Source organism: Pleurodeles waltl, chromosome 2_2 (genome assembly GCF_031143425.1).
Source record: "Pleurodeles waltl isolate 20211129_DDA chromosome 2_2, aPleWal1.hap1.20221129, whole genome shotgun sequence".
NCBI classification, from domain to species: domain Eukaryota; kingdom Metazoa; phylum Chordata; class Amphibia; order Caudata; family Salamandridae; genus Pleurodeles; species Pleurodeles waltl.
The window spans coordinates 335,797,093-335,813,625 of NC_090439.1; positions in this window are offsets into that span (position 1 = coordinate 335,797,093).

Below are 16,533 nucleotides of genomic sequence, written 5' to 3' on the forward strand. Positions count from 1 at the left end.
CATTTTTAAAAACTAGAGACCTAGGGGAATCCAAGATGGGGTGACTTGTGGGGCTCTGACCAGGTTCTGTTACCCAGAATCCTTTGCAAACATCAGATTTTGCCTAAAAAAACATATTTTCCTCACATTTCGGTGACAGAAAGTTCTGGAATCTGAAAGGAGCCACAAATTTCCTTCCACCCAGCGTTCCCGGAGTCTCCCGATGAAAATTATACCTCACTTGTGTGGGTAGGCCTAGCTCCCGCGACAGGAAACGCCCCAAAATACAACGTGGACACATCCCATTTTTTTAAAGAAAACAGAGCTGTTTTTTGCAAAGTGCCTACCTGTAGGTTTTGGCCTCTAACTCAGCCGGCACCTAGAGAAACTTACCAAACCTGTGCATTTTTGAAAACTAGAGACCTAGGGGAATCCAAGATGGGGTGACTTGTGGGGCTCTGACCAGGTTCTGTTACCCAGAATCCTTTGCAAACATCAGATTTTGGCTAAAAAAACATATTTTCCTCACATTTCGGTGACAGAAAGTTCTGGAATCTGAGAGGAGCCACAAATTTCCTTCCACACAGCGTTCCCCCAAGTCTCCCGATAAAAATGATACCTCACTTGTGTGGGTAGGCCTAGCGCCCGCGACAGCAAACAACCCAAAACACAACATGGACACATCCCATTTTTTTAAAGAAAACAGAGCTGTTTTTTGCAAAGTGCCTACCTGTAGATTTTGGCCTCTAGCTCAGCCGGCACCTAGGGAAACCTACCAAATCTGTGCATTTTTGAAAACTAGAGACCTAGGGGAATCCAAGATGGGGTGACTTTTGAGGCTCTGACCCGGTTCTGTTACCCAAAATCCTTTGCAAACCTCAAATTTTGGCTAAAAAAACGCATTTTCCTCACATTTCGGTGACAGAAAGTTCTGGAATCTGAGAGGAGCCACAAGTTTCCTTCCACCCAACGTTCCCCCAAGTCTCCCGATAAATATGATACCTCACTTGTGTGGGTAGGCCTAGCGCCCGCGACAGGAAACGCCCCAAAACGCAACGTGGACACATACCATTTTTTGAAAGAAAATAGAGGTGTTTTTTGCAAAGTACCTACCTGTAGATTTTGGCCTCTAGCTCAGCCGGCACCTAGGGAAACCTACCAAACCTGTTCATTTTTGAAAACTAGAGACCTAGGGGAATCCAAGATGGGGTGACTTGTGGGGCTCTGACCAGGTTCTGTTACCCAGAATCCTTTGCAAATCTCAAAATGTGGCTAAAAAAACATATTTTCCTCACATTTCGGTGACAGAAAGTTCTGGAATCTGAAGGGAGCCACAAATTTCCTTCCACCCAGCGTTCCCCTAAGTCTCCAGATAAAAATGGTACCTCACTTGTGTGGGTAGGCCTAGCACCCGCGACAGGATATGCCCCAAAACACAACATGGACACATCACAGAAAACAGAGCTGTTTTTTGCAAAGTACCTACCTGTAGATTTTGGCCTCTAGCTCAGCCGGCACCAAGGGAAACCTACCTAACCTGTGCATTTTTGAAAACTAGAGACCTAGGGGAATCCAAGATGGGGTGACTTGTGGGGCTCTGACCAGGTTCTGGTACTCAGAATCCTTTTCAAACCTCAAAAATTTGCTAAAAAACACATTTTCCTCACATTTCGGTGACAGAAAGTTCTGGAATCGGAGAGGAGCCACAAATTTCCTTCCACCCAGCGTTCCCCCAAGTCTCCAGATAAAAATGGTACCTCACTTGTGTGGGTAGGCCTAGCGCCCGCGACAGGAAACACCCCAAAACACAACGTGGACACATCGCATTTTTTGAAAGAAAACAGAGCTGTTTTTTGCAAAGTGCCTACCTGTAGATTTTGGCCTCTAGCTCAGCCGGCACCTAGGGAAACCTACCAAACCTGTGCATTTTTGAAAACTAGAGACCTAGTGGAATCCAAGATGGGGTGACTTGTGGGGCTCTGACCAGGTTCTGGTACCCAGAATCCTTTTCAAACCTCAAAATTTGGCTAAAAAACAAATTTTCCTCACATTTCGGTGACAGAAAGTTCTGGAATCTGAGAGGAGCCACAAATTTCCTTCCACCCAGCGTTCCCCCAAGTCTCCCGATAAAAATGATACCTCACTTGTGTGGGTAGGCCTAGCGCCCGCGACAGGAAACACCCCAAAACACAACGTGGACACATCGCATTTTTTTAAGGAAAACAGAGCTGTTTTTTGCAAAGTGCATACCTGTAGATTTTGGCCTCTAGCTCAGCCGGCACCAAGGGAAACCTGCCAAACCTGTCCATTTGTGAAAACTAGAGACCTAGGGGAATCCAAGATGGGGTGACTTGTGGGGCTCTGACCAGGTTCTGTTACCCAGAATCCTTTGCAAATCTCAAAATGTGGCTAAAAAAACACATTTTCCTCACATTTCGGTGACAGAAAGTTCTGGAATCTGATGGGAGCCACAAATTTCCTTCCACCCAGCGTTCCCCCAAGTCTCCAGATAAAAATGGTACCTCACTTGTGTGGGTATGCCTAGCGCCCGCGACAGGATATGCCCCAAAACACAACATGGACACATCACAGAAAACAGAGCTGTTTTTTGCAAAGTACCTACCTGTAGATTTTGGCCTCTAGCTCAGCCGGCACCTAGGTAAACCTACCAAACCTGTGCATTTTTGAAAACTAGAGACCTAGGGGAATCCAAGATGGGGTGACTTGTGGGGCTCTGACCAGGTTCTGTTACCCAGAATCCTTTGCAAACCCCAATATTTGGCTAAAAAAACATATTTTCCTTACATTTCGGTTACAGAAAGTTCTGGAATCTGAGAGGAGCCACCAATTTCCTTCCACCCAGCATTCCCCCAAGTCTCCCGATATAAATGGTACCTCACTTGTGTGGGTAGGCCTAGCACCCGCGACAGGATATGCCCCAAAACACAACGTGGACACATCACAGAAAATAGAGCTGTTTTTTGCAAAGTGGCTACCTGTAGATTTTAGCCTCTAGCTCAGCCGGCACCTAGGGAAACCTACCAAACCTGTGCATTTTTGAAAACTAAAGACCTAGGGGAATCTAAGAAGGGGTGACTTGTGGGGCTCTGACCAGGTTCTGTTACCCAGAATCCTTTGCAAACCTCAAAATGTGGCTAAAAAAACACATTTTCCTCACATTTCAGTGACAGAAAGTTCTGGAATCTGAGAGGAGCCACAAATTTCCTTCCACCCAGCTTTCCCCCAAGTCTCCCGATAAAAATATAACCTCACTTGTGTGGGTAGACCCAGCGCCCGCGACAGGAAACGCCCCAAAACGCAACGTGGACACATACCATTTTTTGAAAGAAAACAGAGGTGTTTTTTGCAAAGTACCTACCTGTAGATTTTGGCCTCTAGCTCAGCCGGCACCCAGGGAAACCTACCAAACCTGTGCATTTCTTAAAACTAGAGACCTAGGGGAATCCAAGATGGGGTAACTTGTGGGGCTCTGACCAGGTTCTGTTACCCAGAATCCTTTACAAACCTCAAAATTTGGCTAAAAAAACATATTTTCCTCACATTTCGGTGACAGAAAGTTCTGGAATCTGAGAGGAGCCACAAATTTCCTTCCACTCAGCGTTTCCCCAAGTCTCCCGATAAAAATGATACCTCACTTGTGTGCGTAGGCCTAGCAGCCGCGACAGAAGACGCCCCAAAACACAACGTGGACACATCCCATTTTTTGAAAGAAAATGGAGCTGTTTTTTGCAAAGTGCCTACCTGTAGATTTTGGCCTCTACCTCAGCCGGCACCTAGGGAAACTTACCAAACCTGTGCATTTTTAAAAACTAGAGACCTAGGGGAATCCAAGATGGGGTGACTTGTGGGGCTCTGACCAGGTTCTGTTACCCAGAATCCTTTGCAAACATCAGATTTTGCCTAAAAAAACATATTTTCCTCACATTTCGGTGACAGAAAGTTCTGGAATCTGAAAGGAGCCACAAATTTCCTTCCACCCAGCGTTCCCGGAGTCTCCCGATGAAAATTATACCTCACTTGTGTGGGTAGGCCTAGCTCCCGCGACAGGAAACGCCCCAAAATACAACGTGGACACATCCCATTTTTTTAAAGAAAACAGAGCTGTTTTTTGCAAAGTGCCTACCTGTAGGTTTTGGCCTCTAACTCAGCCGGCACCTAGAGAAACTTACCAAACCTGTGCATTTTTGAAAACTAGAGACCTAGGGGAATCCAAGATGGGGTGACTTGTGGGGCTCTGACCAGGTTCTGTTACCCAGAATCCTTTGCAAACATCAGATTTTGCCTAAAAAAACATATTTTCCTCACATTTCGGTGACAGAAAGTTCTGGAATCTGAGAGGAGCCACAAATTTCCTTCCACCCAGCGTTCCCCCAAGTCTCCCGATAAAAATGATACCTCACTTGTGTGGGTAGGCCTAGCGCCCGCGACAGCAAACAACCCAAAACACAACATGGACACATCCCATTTTTTTAAAGAAAACAGAGCTGTTTTTTGCAAAGTGCCTACCTGTAGATTTTGGCCTCTAGCTCAGCCGGCACCTAGGGAAACCTACCAAACCTGTGCATTTTTGAAAACTAGAGACCTAGGGGAATCCAAGATGGGGTGACTTTTGAGGCTCTGACCCGGTTCTGTTACCCAAAATCCTTTGCAAACCTCAAAATGTGGCTAAAAAAACACATTTTCCTCACATTTCAGTGACAGAAAGTTCTGGAATCTGAGAGGAGCCACAAATTTCCTTCCACCCAGCTTTCCCCCAAGTCTCCCGATAAAAATATAACCTCACTTGTGTGGGTAGACCCAGCGCCCGCGACAGGAAACGCCCCAAAACGCAACGTGGACACATACCATTTTTTGAAAGAAAACAGAGGTGTTTTTTGCAAAGTACCTACCTGTAGATTTTGGCCTCTAGCTCAGCCGGCACCCAGGGAAACCTACCAAACCTGTGCATTTCTTAAAACTAGAGACCTAGGGGAATCCAAGATGGGGTAACTTGTGGGGCTCTGACCAGGTTCTGTTACCCAGAATCCTTTACAAACCTCAAAATTTGGCTAAAAAAACATATTTTCCTCACATTTCGGTGACAGAAAGTTCTGGAATCTGAGAGGAGCCACAAATTTCCTTCCACTCAGCGTTTCCCCAAGTCTCCCGATAAAAATGATACCTCACTTGTGTGCGTAGGCCTAGCAGCCGCGACAGAAGACGCCCCAAAACACAACGTGGACACATCCCATTTTTTGAAAGAAAATGGAGCTGTTTTTTGCAAAGTGCCTACCTGTAGATTTTGGCCTCTACCTCAGCCGGCACCTAGGGAAACTTACCAAACCTGTGCATTTTTAAAAACTAGAGACCTAGGGGAATCCAAGATGGGGTGACTTGTGGGGCTCTGACCAGGTTCTGTTACCCAGAATCCTTTGCAAACATCAGATTTTGCCTAAAAAAACATATTTTCCTCACATTTCGGTGACAGAAAGTTCTGGAATCTGAAAGGAGCCACAAATTTCCTTCCACCCAGCGTTCCCGGAGTCTCCCGATGAAAATTATACCTCACTTGTGTGGGTAGGCCTAGCTCCCGCGACAGGAAACGCCCCAAAATACAACGTGGACACATCCCATTTTTTTAAAGAAAACAGAGCTGTTTTTTGCAAAGTGCCTACCTGTAGGTTTTGGCCTCTAACTCAGCCGGCACCTAGAGAAACTTACCAAACCTGTGCATTTTTGAAAACTAGAGACCTAGGGGAATCCAAGATGGGGTGACTTGTGGGGCTCTGACCAGGTTCTGTTACCCAGAATCCTTTGCAAACATCAGATTTTGGCTAAAAAAACATATTTTCCTCACATTTCGGTGACAGAAAGTTCTGGAATCTGAGAGGAGCCACAAATTTCCTTCCACCCAGCGTTCCCCCAAGTCTCCCGATAAAAATGATACCTCACTTGTGTGGGTAGGCCTAGCGCCCGCGACAGCAAACAACCCAAAACACAACATGGACACATCCCATTTTTTTAAAGAAAACAGAGCTGTTTTTTGCAAAGTGCCTACCTGTAGATTTTGGCCTCTAGCTCAGCCGGCACCTAGGGAAACCTACCAAACCTGTGCATTTTTGAAAACTAGAGACCTAGGGGAATCCAAGATGGGGTGACTTTTGAGGCTCTGACCCGGTTCTGTTACCCAAAATCCTTTGCAAACCTCAAATTTTGGCTAAAAAAACGCATTTTCCTCACATTTCGGTGACAGAAAGTTCTGGAATCTGAGAGGAGCCACAAGTTTCCTTCCACCCAACGTTCCCCCAAGTCTCCCGATAAATATGATACCTCACTTGTGTGGGTAGGCCTAGCGCCCGCGACAGGAAACGCCCCAAAACGCAACGTGGACACATACCATTTTTTGAAAGAAAATAGAGGTGTTTTTTGCAAAGTACCTACCTGTAGATTTTGGCCTCTAGCTCAGCCGGCACCTAGGGAAACCTACCAAACCTGTTCATTTTTGAAAACTAGAGACCTAGGGGAATCCAAGATGGGGTGACTTGTGGGGCTCTGACCAGGTTCTGTTACCCAGAATCCTTTGCAAATCTCAAAATGTGGCTAAAAAAACATATTTTCCTCACATTTCGGTGACAGAAAGTTCTGGAATCTGAAGGGAGCCACAAATTTCCTTCCACCCAGCGTTCCCCTAAGTCTCCAGATAAAAATGGTACCTCACTTGTGTGGGTAGGCCTAGCACCCGCGACAGGATATGCCCCAAAACACAACATGGACACATCACAGAAAACAGAGCTGTTTTTTGCAAAGTACCTACCTGTAGATTTTGGCCTCTAGCTCAGCCGGCACCAAGGGAAACCTACCTAACCTGTGCATTTTTGAAAACTAGAGACCTAGGGGAATCTAAGATAGGGTGACTTGTGGTGCTCTGACCAGGTTCTGTTACCCAGAATCCTTTGCAAACCTCAATATTTGGCTAAAAAAACATTTTTTCCTTACATTTCGGTTACAGAAAGTTCTGGAATCTGAGAGAAGCCACCAATTTCCTTCCACCCAGCATTCCCCCAAGTGTCCCGATATAAATGGTACCTCACTTGTGTAGGTAGGCCTAGCGCCCGCGACAGGATATGCCCCAAAACACAATGTGGACACTTCACAGAAAACAGAGCTGTTTTTTGCAAAGTGGCTACCTGTAGATTTTGGCCTCTAGCTCAGCCGGCACCCAGGGAAACCTACCAAACCTGTGCATTTCTTAAAACTAGAGACCTAGGGGAATCCAAGATGGGGTAACTTGTGGGGCTCTGACCAGGTTCTGTTACCCAGAATCCTTTACAAACCTCAAAATTTGGCTAAAAAAACATATTTTCCTCACATTTCGGTGACAGAAAGTTCTGGAATCTGAGAGGAGCCACAAATTTCCTTCCACTCAGCGTTTCCCCAAGTCTCCCGATAAAAATGATACCTCACTTGTGTGCGTAGGCCTAGCAGCCGCGACAGAAGACGCCCCAAAACACAACGTGGACACATCCCATTTTTTTAAAGAAAATGGAGCTGTTTTTTGCAAAGTGCCTACCTGTAGATTTTGGCCTCTACCTCAGCCGGCACCTAGGGAAACTTACCAAACCTGTGCATTTTTAAAAACTAGAGACCTAGGGGAATCCAAGATGGGGTGACTTGTGGGGCTCTGACCAGGTTCTGTTACCCAGAATCCTTTGCAAACATCAGATTTTGCCTAAAAAAACATATTTTCCTCACATTTCGGTGACAGAAAGTTCTGGAATCTGAAAGGAGCCACAAATTTCCTTCCACCCAGCGTTCCCGGAGTCTCCCGATGAAAATTATACCTCACTTGTGTGGGTAGGCCTAGCTCCCGCGACAGGAAACGCCCCAAAATACAACGTGGACACATCCCATTTTTTTAAAGAAAACAGAGCTGTTTTTTGCAAAGTGCCTACCTGTAGGTTTTGGCCTCTAACTCAGCCGGCACCTAGAGAAACTTAACAAACCTGTGCATTTTTGAAAACTAGAGACCTAGGGGAATCCAAGATGGGGTGACTTGTGGGGCTCTGACCAGGTTCTGTTACCCAGAATCCTTTGCAAACATCAGATTTTGGCTAAAAAAACATATTTTCCTCACATTTCGGTGACTGAAAGTTCTGGAATCTGAGAGGAGCCACAAATTTCCTTCCACCCAGCGTTCCCCCAAGTCTCCCGATAAAAATGATACCTCACTTGTGTGGGTAGGCCTAGCGCCCGCGACAGCAAACAACCCAAAACACAACATGGACACATCCCATTTTTTTAAAGAAAACAGAGCTGTTTTTTGCAAAGTGCCTACCTGTAGATTTTGGCCTCTAGCTCAGCCGGCACCTAGGGAAACCTACCAAACCTGTGCATTTTTGAAAACTAGAGACCTAGGGGAATCCAAGATGGGGTGACTTTTGAGGCTCTGACCCGGTTCTGTTACCCAAAATCCTTTGCAAACCTCAAATTTTGGCTAAAAAAAACGCATTTTCCTCACATTTCGGTGACAGAAAGTTCTGGAATCTGAGAGGAGCCACAAGTTTCCTTCCACCCAACGTTCCCCCAAGTCTCCCGATAAATATGATACCTCACTTGTGTGGGTAGGCCTAGCGCCCGCGACAGGAAACGCCCCAAAACACAACGTGGACACATACCATTTTTTGAAAGAAAATAGAGGTGTTTTTTGCAAAGTACCTACCTGTAGATTTTGGCCTCTAGCTCAGCCGGCACCTAGGGAAACCTACCAAACCTGTGCATTTTTTAAAACTAGAGATCTAGGGGAATCCAAGATGGGGTAACTTGTGTGGCTCTGACCAGGTTCTGTTACCCAGAATCCTTTGCAAACCTCAAAATTTGGCTTTCCTTACATTTCGGTGACAGAAAGTTCTGGAATCTGAGAGGAGCCACAAATTTCCTTCCACCCAGAGTTCCCCCAAGCCTCCCGATATAAATGGTACCTCACTTGTGTGGGTAGGCCTAGCGCCGGCGACAGGATATGTCCCAAAACACAACGTGGACACATCACAGAAAACAGAGCTGTTTATTGCAAAGTGCCTACCTGTAGATTTTGGCCTTTAGCTCAGCCGGCACCTAGGGAAACCTACCAAACCTGTGCATTTTTTAAAACTAGAGACCAGGGGGAATCTAAGAAGGGGTGACTTGTGGGGCTCTGACCAGGTTCTGTTACCCAGAATCCTTTGCAAACCTCAAAATTTGGCTAAAAAACACATTTTCCTCACATTTCGGTGACAGAAAGTTCTGGAATCGGACAGGAGCCACAAATTTCCTTCCACCCAGCGTTCCCCCAAGTCTCCCGATAAAAATGATACCTCACTTGTGTGGGTAGGCCTAGCGCCCGCGACAGGAAACACCCCAAAACACAACGTGGACACATCGCATTTTTTGAAAGAAAACAGAGCTGTTTTTTGCAAAGTGCCTACCTGTAGATTTTGGCCTCTAGCTCATCCGGCACCTAGGGAAACCTACCAAACCTGTGCATTTTTGAAAACTAGAGACCTAGGGGAATCCAAGATGGGGTGACTTGTGGGGCTCTGACCAGGTTCTGTTACCCAGAATCCTTTGCAAATCTCAAAATGTGGCTAAAAAAACATATTTTCCTCACATTTCGGTGACAGAAAGTTCTGGAATCTGATGGGAGCCACAAATTTCCTTCCACCCAGCATTCCCCCAAGTCTCCAGATAAAAATGGTACCTCACTTGTGTGGGTAGGCCTAGCACCCGCGACAGGATATGCCCCAAAACACAACATGGACACATCACAGAAAACAGAGCTGTTTTTTGCAAAGTACCTACCTGTAGATTTTGGCCTCTAGCTCAGCCGGCACCTAGGGAAACCTACCTAACCTGTGCATTTTTGAAAACTAGAGACCTAGGGGAATCCAAGATGGGGTGACTTGTGGGTCTCAGACCCGGTTCTGTTACCCAGAATCCTTTGCAAACCTCAATATTTGGCTAACAAAAACATATTTTCCTTACATTTCGGTTACAGAAAGTTCTGGAATCTGAGAGAAGCCACCAATTTCCTTCCACCCAGCATTCCCCCAAGTCTCCTGATATAAATGGTACCTCACTTGTGTAGGTAGGCCTAGCGCCCGCGACAGGATATGCCCCAAAACACAATGTGGACACTTCACAGAAAACAGAGCTGTTTTTTGCAAAGTGGCTACCTGTAGATTTTGGCCTCTAGCTCAGCCGGCACCTAGGGAAACCTACCAAACCTGTGCATTTGTGAAAACTAGAGACCAGGGGGAAACTAAGAAGGGGTGACTTGTGGGGCTCTGACCAGGTTCTGTTACCCAGAATCCTTTGCAAACCTCAAAATTTGGCTAAAAAAACACATTTTCCTCACATTTCGGTAACAAAAAGTTCTGGAATCTGAGAGGAGCCACAAATTTCCATCCACACAGCATTCCCCCAAGTCTCCCGATAAAAATGATACCTCACTTGTGTGGGTAGGCCTATCGCCCGCGACAGGAAACACCCGAAAACACAACTTGGACACATCCCATTTTTTGAAAGAAAACAGAGCTGTTTTTTGGAAAGTGCCTACCTGTAGATTTTGGCCTCTAGCTCAGCCGGCACCTAGGGAAACCGACCAAACCTGTGCATTTTTTAAAACTAGAGACCTTGGGGAATCCAAGATGGTGTGACTTGTGGGGCTTTGACCAGGTTCTGTTACCCAGAATCCTTTGCAAACCTCAAAATTTGGTTAAAAAAACACATTTTCCTCACATTTTGGTGACAGAAAGTTCTGGAATCTATGAGGAGCCACAAATTTACTATCACCCAGCGTTCCCCCAAGTCTCCAGATAAAAAAGGTACCTCACTTGTGTGGGTAGGCCTAGCGCCCGCGACAGGATATGCCCCAAAACACAACGTGGACACATCACAGACAACAGAGCTGTTTTTTGCAAAGTACCTACCTGTAGATTTTGGCCTCTAGCTCAGCCGGCACCTAGGGAAACCTACCAAACCTGTGCATTTTTTAAAACTAGAGACCTAGGGGAATCCAAGATGGGGTGACTTGTGGGGCTCTGACCAGGTTCTGTTACCCAGAATCCTTTGCAAACCTCACAATTTGGCTAAAAAAACATATTTTCCTTACATTTCGGTGACAGAAAGTTCTGGAATCTGAGAGGAGCCACAAATTTCCTTCCACCCAGCTTTCCCCCCAGTCTCCCGATATAAATGGTACCTCACTTGTGTGGGTAGGCCTAGCACCCGCGACAGGATATGCCCCAAAACACAACATTGACACATCACAGAAAACAGAGCTGTTTTTTGCAAAGTGCCTACCTGTAGATTTTGGCCTCTAGCTCAGCCGGCACCTAGGGAAACCTACCAAACCTGTGCATTTTTGAAAACTAGAGACCTAGGGGAATCCAAGATGGGGTGACTTTTGAGGCTCTGACCCGGTTCTGTTACCCAGAATCCTTTGCAAACCTCAAATTTTGGCTAAAAAAACGCATTTTCCTCACATTTCGGTGACAGAAAGTTCTGGAATCTGAGAGGAGCCACAAGTTTCCTTCCACCCAACGTTCCTCCAAGTCTCCCGATAAATATGATACCTCACTTGTGTGGGTAGGCCTAGCGCCCGCGACAGGAAATGCCCCAAAACGCAACGTGGACACATACCATTTTTTGAAAGAAAATAGAGGTGTTTTTTGCAAAGTACCTACCTGTAGATTTTGGCCTCTAGCTCAGCCGGCACCTAGGGAAACCTACCAAACCTGTGCATTTTTTAAAACTAGAGACCTAGGGGAATCCAAGATGGGGTAACTTGTGGGGCTCTGACCAGGTTCTGTTACCCAGAATCCTTTGCAAACCTCAAAATTTGGCTTTCCTTACATTTCGGTGACAGAAAGTTCTGGAATCTGAGAGGAGCCACAAATTTCCTTCCACCCAGCGTTCCCCCAAGTCTCCCGATATAAATTGTACCTCAGTTGTGTGGGTATGCCTAGCGCCCACGACAGGATATGCCCCAAAACACAACGTGGACACATCACAGAAAACAGAGCTGTTTTTTGCAAAGTGCCTACCTGTAGATTTTGGCCTCTAGCTCAGCCGGCACCTAGGGAAACCTACAAAAACTGTGCATTTTTGAAAACTAGAGACCTAGGGGAATCCAAGATGGGGTGACTTGTGGGGCTCTGACCAGGTTCTGGTACTCAGAATCCTTTTCAAACCTCAAAAATTGGCTAAAAAACACATTTTCCTCACATTTCGGTGACAGAAAGTTCTGGAATCGGAGAGGAGCCACAAATTTCCTTCCACCCAGCGTTCCCCCAAGTCTCCAGATAAAAATGGTACCTCACTTGTGTGGGTAGGCCTAGCGCCCGCGACAGGAAACACCCCAAAACACAACGTGGACACATCGCATTTTTTGAAAGAAAACAGAGCTGTTTTTTGCAAAGTGCCTACCTGTAGATTTTGGCCTCTAGCTCAGCCGGCACCTAGGGAAACCTACCAAACCTGTGCATTTTTGAAAACTAGAGACCTAGGGGAATCCAAGATGGGGTGACTTGTGGGGCTCTGACCAGGTTCTGGTACCCAGAATCCTTTTCAAACCTCAAAATTTGGCTAAAAAACAAATTTTCCTCACATTTCGGTGACAGAAAGTTCTGGAATCTGAGAGGAGCCACAAATTTCCTTCCACCCAGCGTTCCCCCAAGTCTCCCGATAAAAATGATACCTCACTTGTGTGGGTAGGCCTAGCGCCCGCGACAGGAAACACCCCAAAACACAACGTGGACACATCGCATTTTTTTAAAGAAAACAGAGCTGTTTTTTGCAAAGTGCATACCTGTAGATTTTGGCCTCTAGCTCAGCCGGCACCAAGGGAAACCTGCCAAACCTGTGCATTTGTGAAAACTAGAGACCTAGGGGAATCCAAGATGGGGTGACTTGTGGGGCTCTGACCAGGTTCTGTTACCCAGAATCCTTTGCAAATCTCAAAATGTGGCTAAAAAAACACATTTTCCTCACATTTCGGTGACAGAAAGTTCTGGAATCTGATGGGAGCCACAAATTTCCTTCCACCCAGCGTTCCCCCAAGTCTCCAGATAAAAATGGTACCTCACTTGTGTGGGTATGCCTAGCGCCCGCGACAGGATATGCCCCAAAACACAACATGGACACATCACAGAAAACAGAGCTGTTTTTTGCAAAGTACCCACCTGTAGATTTTGGCCTCTAGCTCAGCCGGCACCTAGGTAAACCTACCAAACCTGTGCATTTTTGAAAACTAGAGACCTAGGGGAATCCAAGATGGGGTGACTTGTGGGGCTCTGACCAGGTTCTGTTACCCAGAATCCTTTGCAAACCCCAATATTTGGCTAAAAAAACATATTTTCCTTACATTTCGGTTACAGAAAGTTCTGGAATCTGAGAGGAGCCACCAATTTCCTTCCACCCAGCATTCCCCCAAGTCTCCCGATATAAATGGTACCTCACTTGTGTGGGTAGGCCTAGCACCCGCGACAGGATATGCCCCAAAACACAACGTGGACACATCACAGAAAATAGAGCTGTTTTTTGCAAAGTGGCTACCTGTAGATTTTAGCCTCTAGCTCAGCCGGCACCTAGGGAAACCTACCAAACCTGTGCATTTTTGAAAACTAAAGACCTAGGGGAATCTAAGAAGGGGTGACTTGTGGGGCTCTGACCAGGTTCTGTTACCCAGAATCCTTTGCAAACCTCAAAATGTGGCTAAAAAAACACATTTTCCTCACATTTCAGTGACAGAAAGTTCTGGAATCTGAGAGGAGCCACAAATTTCCTTCCACCCAGCTTTCCCCCAAGTCTCCCGATAAAAATATAACCTCACTTGTGTGGGTAGACCTAGCGCCCGCGACAGGAAACGCCCCAAAACGCAACGTGGACACATACCATTTTTTGAAAGAAAACAGAGGTGTTTTTTGCAAAGTACCTACCTGTGGATTTTGGCCTCTAGCTCAGCCGGCACCCAGGGAAACCTACCAAACCTGTGCATTTCTTAAAACTAGAGACCTAGGGGAATCCAAGATGGGGTAACTTGTGGGGCTCTGACCAGGTTCTGTTACCCAGAATCCTTTGCAAACCTCAAAATTTGGCTAAAAAAACATATTTTCCTCACATTTCGGTGACAGAAAGTTCTGGAATCTGAGAGAAGCCACAAATTTCCTTCCACTCAGCGTTTCCCCAAGTCTCCCGATAAAAATGATACCTCACTTGTGTGCGTAGGCCTAGCAGCCGCGACATAAGACACCCCAAAACACAACGTGGACACATCCCATTTTTTGAAAGAAAATGGAGCTGTTTTTTGCAAAGTGGCTACCTGTAGATTTTGGCCTCTACCTCAGCCGGCACCTAGGGAAACTTACCAAACCTGTGCATTTTTAAAAACTAGAGACCTAGGGGAATCCAAGATGGGGTGACTTGTGGGGCTCTGACCAGGTTCTGTTACCCAGAATCCTTTGCAAACATCAGATTTTGCCTAAAAAAACATATTTTCCTCACATTTCGGTGACAGAAAGTTCTGGAATCTGAAAGGAGCCACAAATTTCCTTCCACCCAGCGTTCCCGGAGTCTCCCGATGAAAATTATACCTCACTTGTGTGGGTAGGCCTAGCTCCCGCGACAGGAAACGCCCCAAAATACAACGTGGACACATCCCATTTTTTTAAAGAAAACAGAGCTGTTTTTTGCAAAGTGCCTACCTGTAGATTTTGGCCTCTAACTCAGCCGGCACCTAGAGTAACTTACCAAACCTGTGCATTTTTGAAAACTAGAGACCTAGGGGAATCCAAGATGGGGTGACTTGTGGGGCTCTGACCAGGTTCTGTTACCCAGAATCCTTTGCAAACATCAGATTTTGGCTAAAAAAACATATTTTCCTCACATTTCGGTGACAGAAAGTTCTGGAATCTGAGAGGAGCCACAAATTTCCTTCCACCCAGCGTTCCCCCAAGTCTCCCGATAAAAATGATACCTCACTTGTGTGGGTAGGCCTAGCGCCCGCGACAGCAAACAACCCAAAACACAACATGGACACATCCCATTTTTTTAAAGAAAACAGAGCTGTTTTTTGCAAAGTGCCTACCTGTAGATTTTGGCCTCTAGCTCAGTCGGCACCTAGGGAAACCTACCAAACCTGTGCATTTTTGAAAACTAGAGACCTAGGGGAATCCAAGATGGGGTGACTTTTGAGGCTCTGACCCGGTTCTGTTACCCAAAATCCTTTGCAAACCTCAAATTTTGGCTAAAAAAACACATTTTCCTCACATTTCGGTGACAGAAAGTTCTGGAATCTGAGAGGAGCCACAAGTTTCCTTCCACCCAACGTTCCCTCAAGTCTCCCGATAAATATGATACCTCACTTGTGTGGGTAAGCCTAGCGCCCGCGACAGGAAACGCCCCAAAACGCAACGTGGACACATACCATTTTTTGAAAGAAAATAGAGGTGTTTTTTGCAAAGTACCTACCTGTAGATTTTGGCCTCTAGCTCAGCCGGCACCTAGGGAAACCTACCAAACCTGTGCATTTTTTAAAACTAGAGACCTAGGGGAATCCAAGATGGGGTAACTTGTGGGGCTCTGACCAGGTTCTGTTACCCAGAATCCTTTGCAAACCTCAAAATTTGGCTTTCCTTACATTTCGGTGACAGAAAGTTCTGGAATCTGAGAGGAGCCACAAATTTCCTTCCACCCAGCGTTCCCCCAAGTCTCCCGATATAAATTGTACCTCAGTTGTGTGGGTAGGCCTAGCGCCCACGACAGGATATGCCCCAAAACACAACGTGGACACATCACAGAAAACAGAGCTGTTTTTTGCAAAGTGCCTACCTGTAGATTTTGGCCTCTAGCTCAGCCGGCACCTAGGGAAACCTACAAAAACTGTGCATTTTTGAAAACTAGAGACCTAGGGGAATCCAAGATGGGGTGACTTGTGGGGCTCTGACCAGGTTCTGGTACTCAGAATCCTTTTCAAACCTCAAAAATTGGCTAAAAAACACATTTTCCTCACATTTCGGTGACAGAAAGTTCTGGAATCGGAGAGGAGCCACAAATTTCCTTCCACCCAGCGTTCCCCCAAGTCTCCAGATAAAAATGGTACCTCACTTGTGTGGGTAGGCCTAGCGCCCGCGACAGGAAACACCCCAAAACACAACGTGGACACATCGCATTTTTTGAAAGAAAACACAGCTGTTTTTTGCAAAGTGCCTACCTGTAGATTTTGGCCTCTAGCTCAGCCGGCACCTAGGGAAACCTACCAAACCTGTGCATTTTTGAAAACTAGAGACCTAGGGGAATCCAAGATGGGGTGACTTGTGGGGCTCTGACCAGGTTCTGGTACCCAGAATCCTTTTCAAACCTCAAAATTTGGCTAAAAAACAAATTTTCCTCACATTTCGGTGACAGAAAGTTCTGGAATCTGAGAGGAGCCACAAATTTCCTTCCACCCAGCGTTCCCCCAAGTCTCCCGATAAAAATGATACCTCACTTGTGTGGGTAGGCCTAGCGCCCGCGACAGGA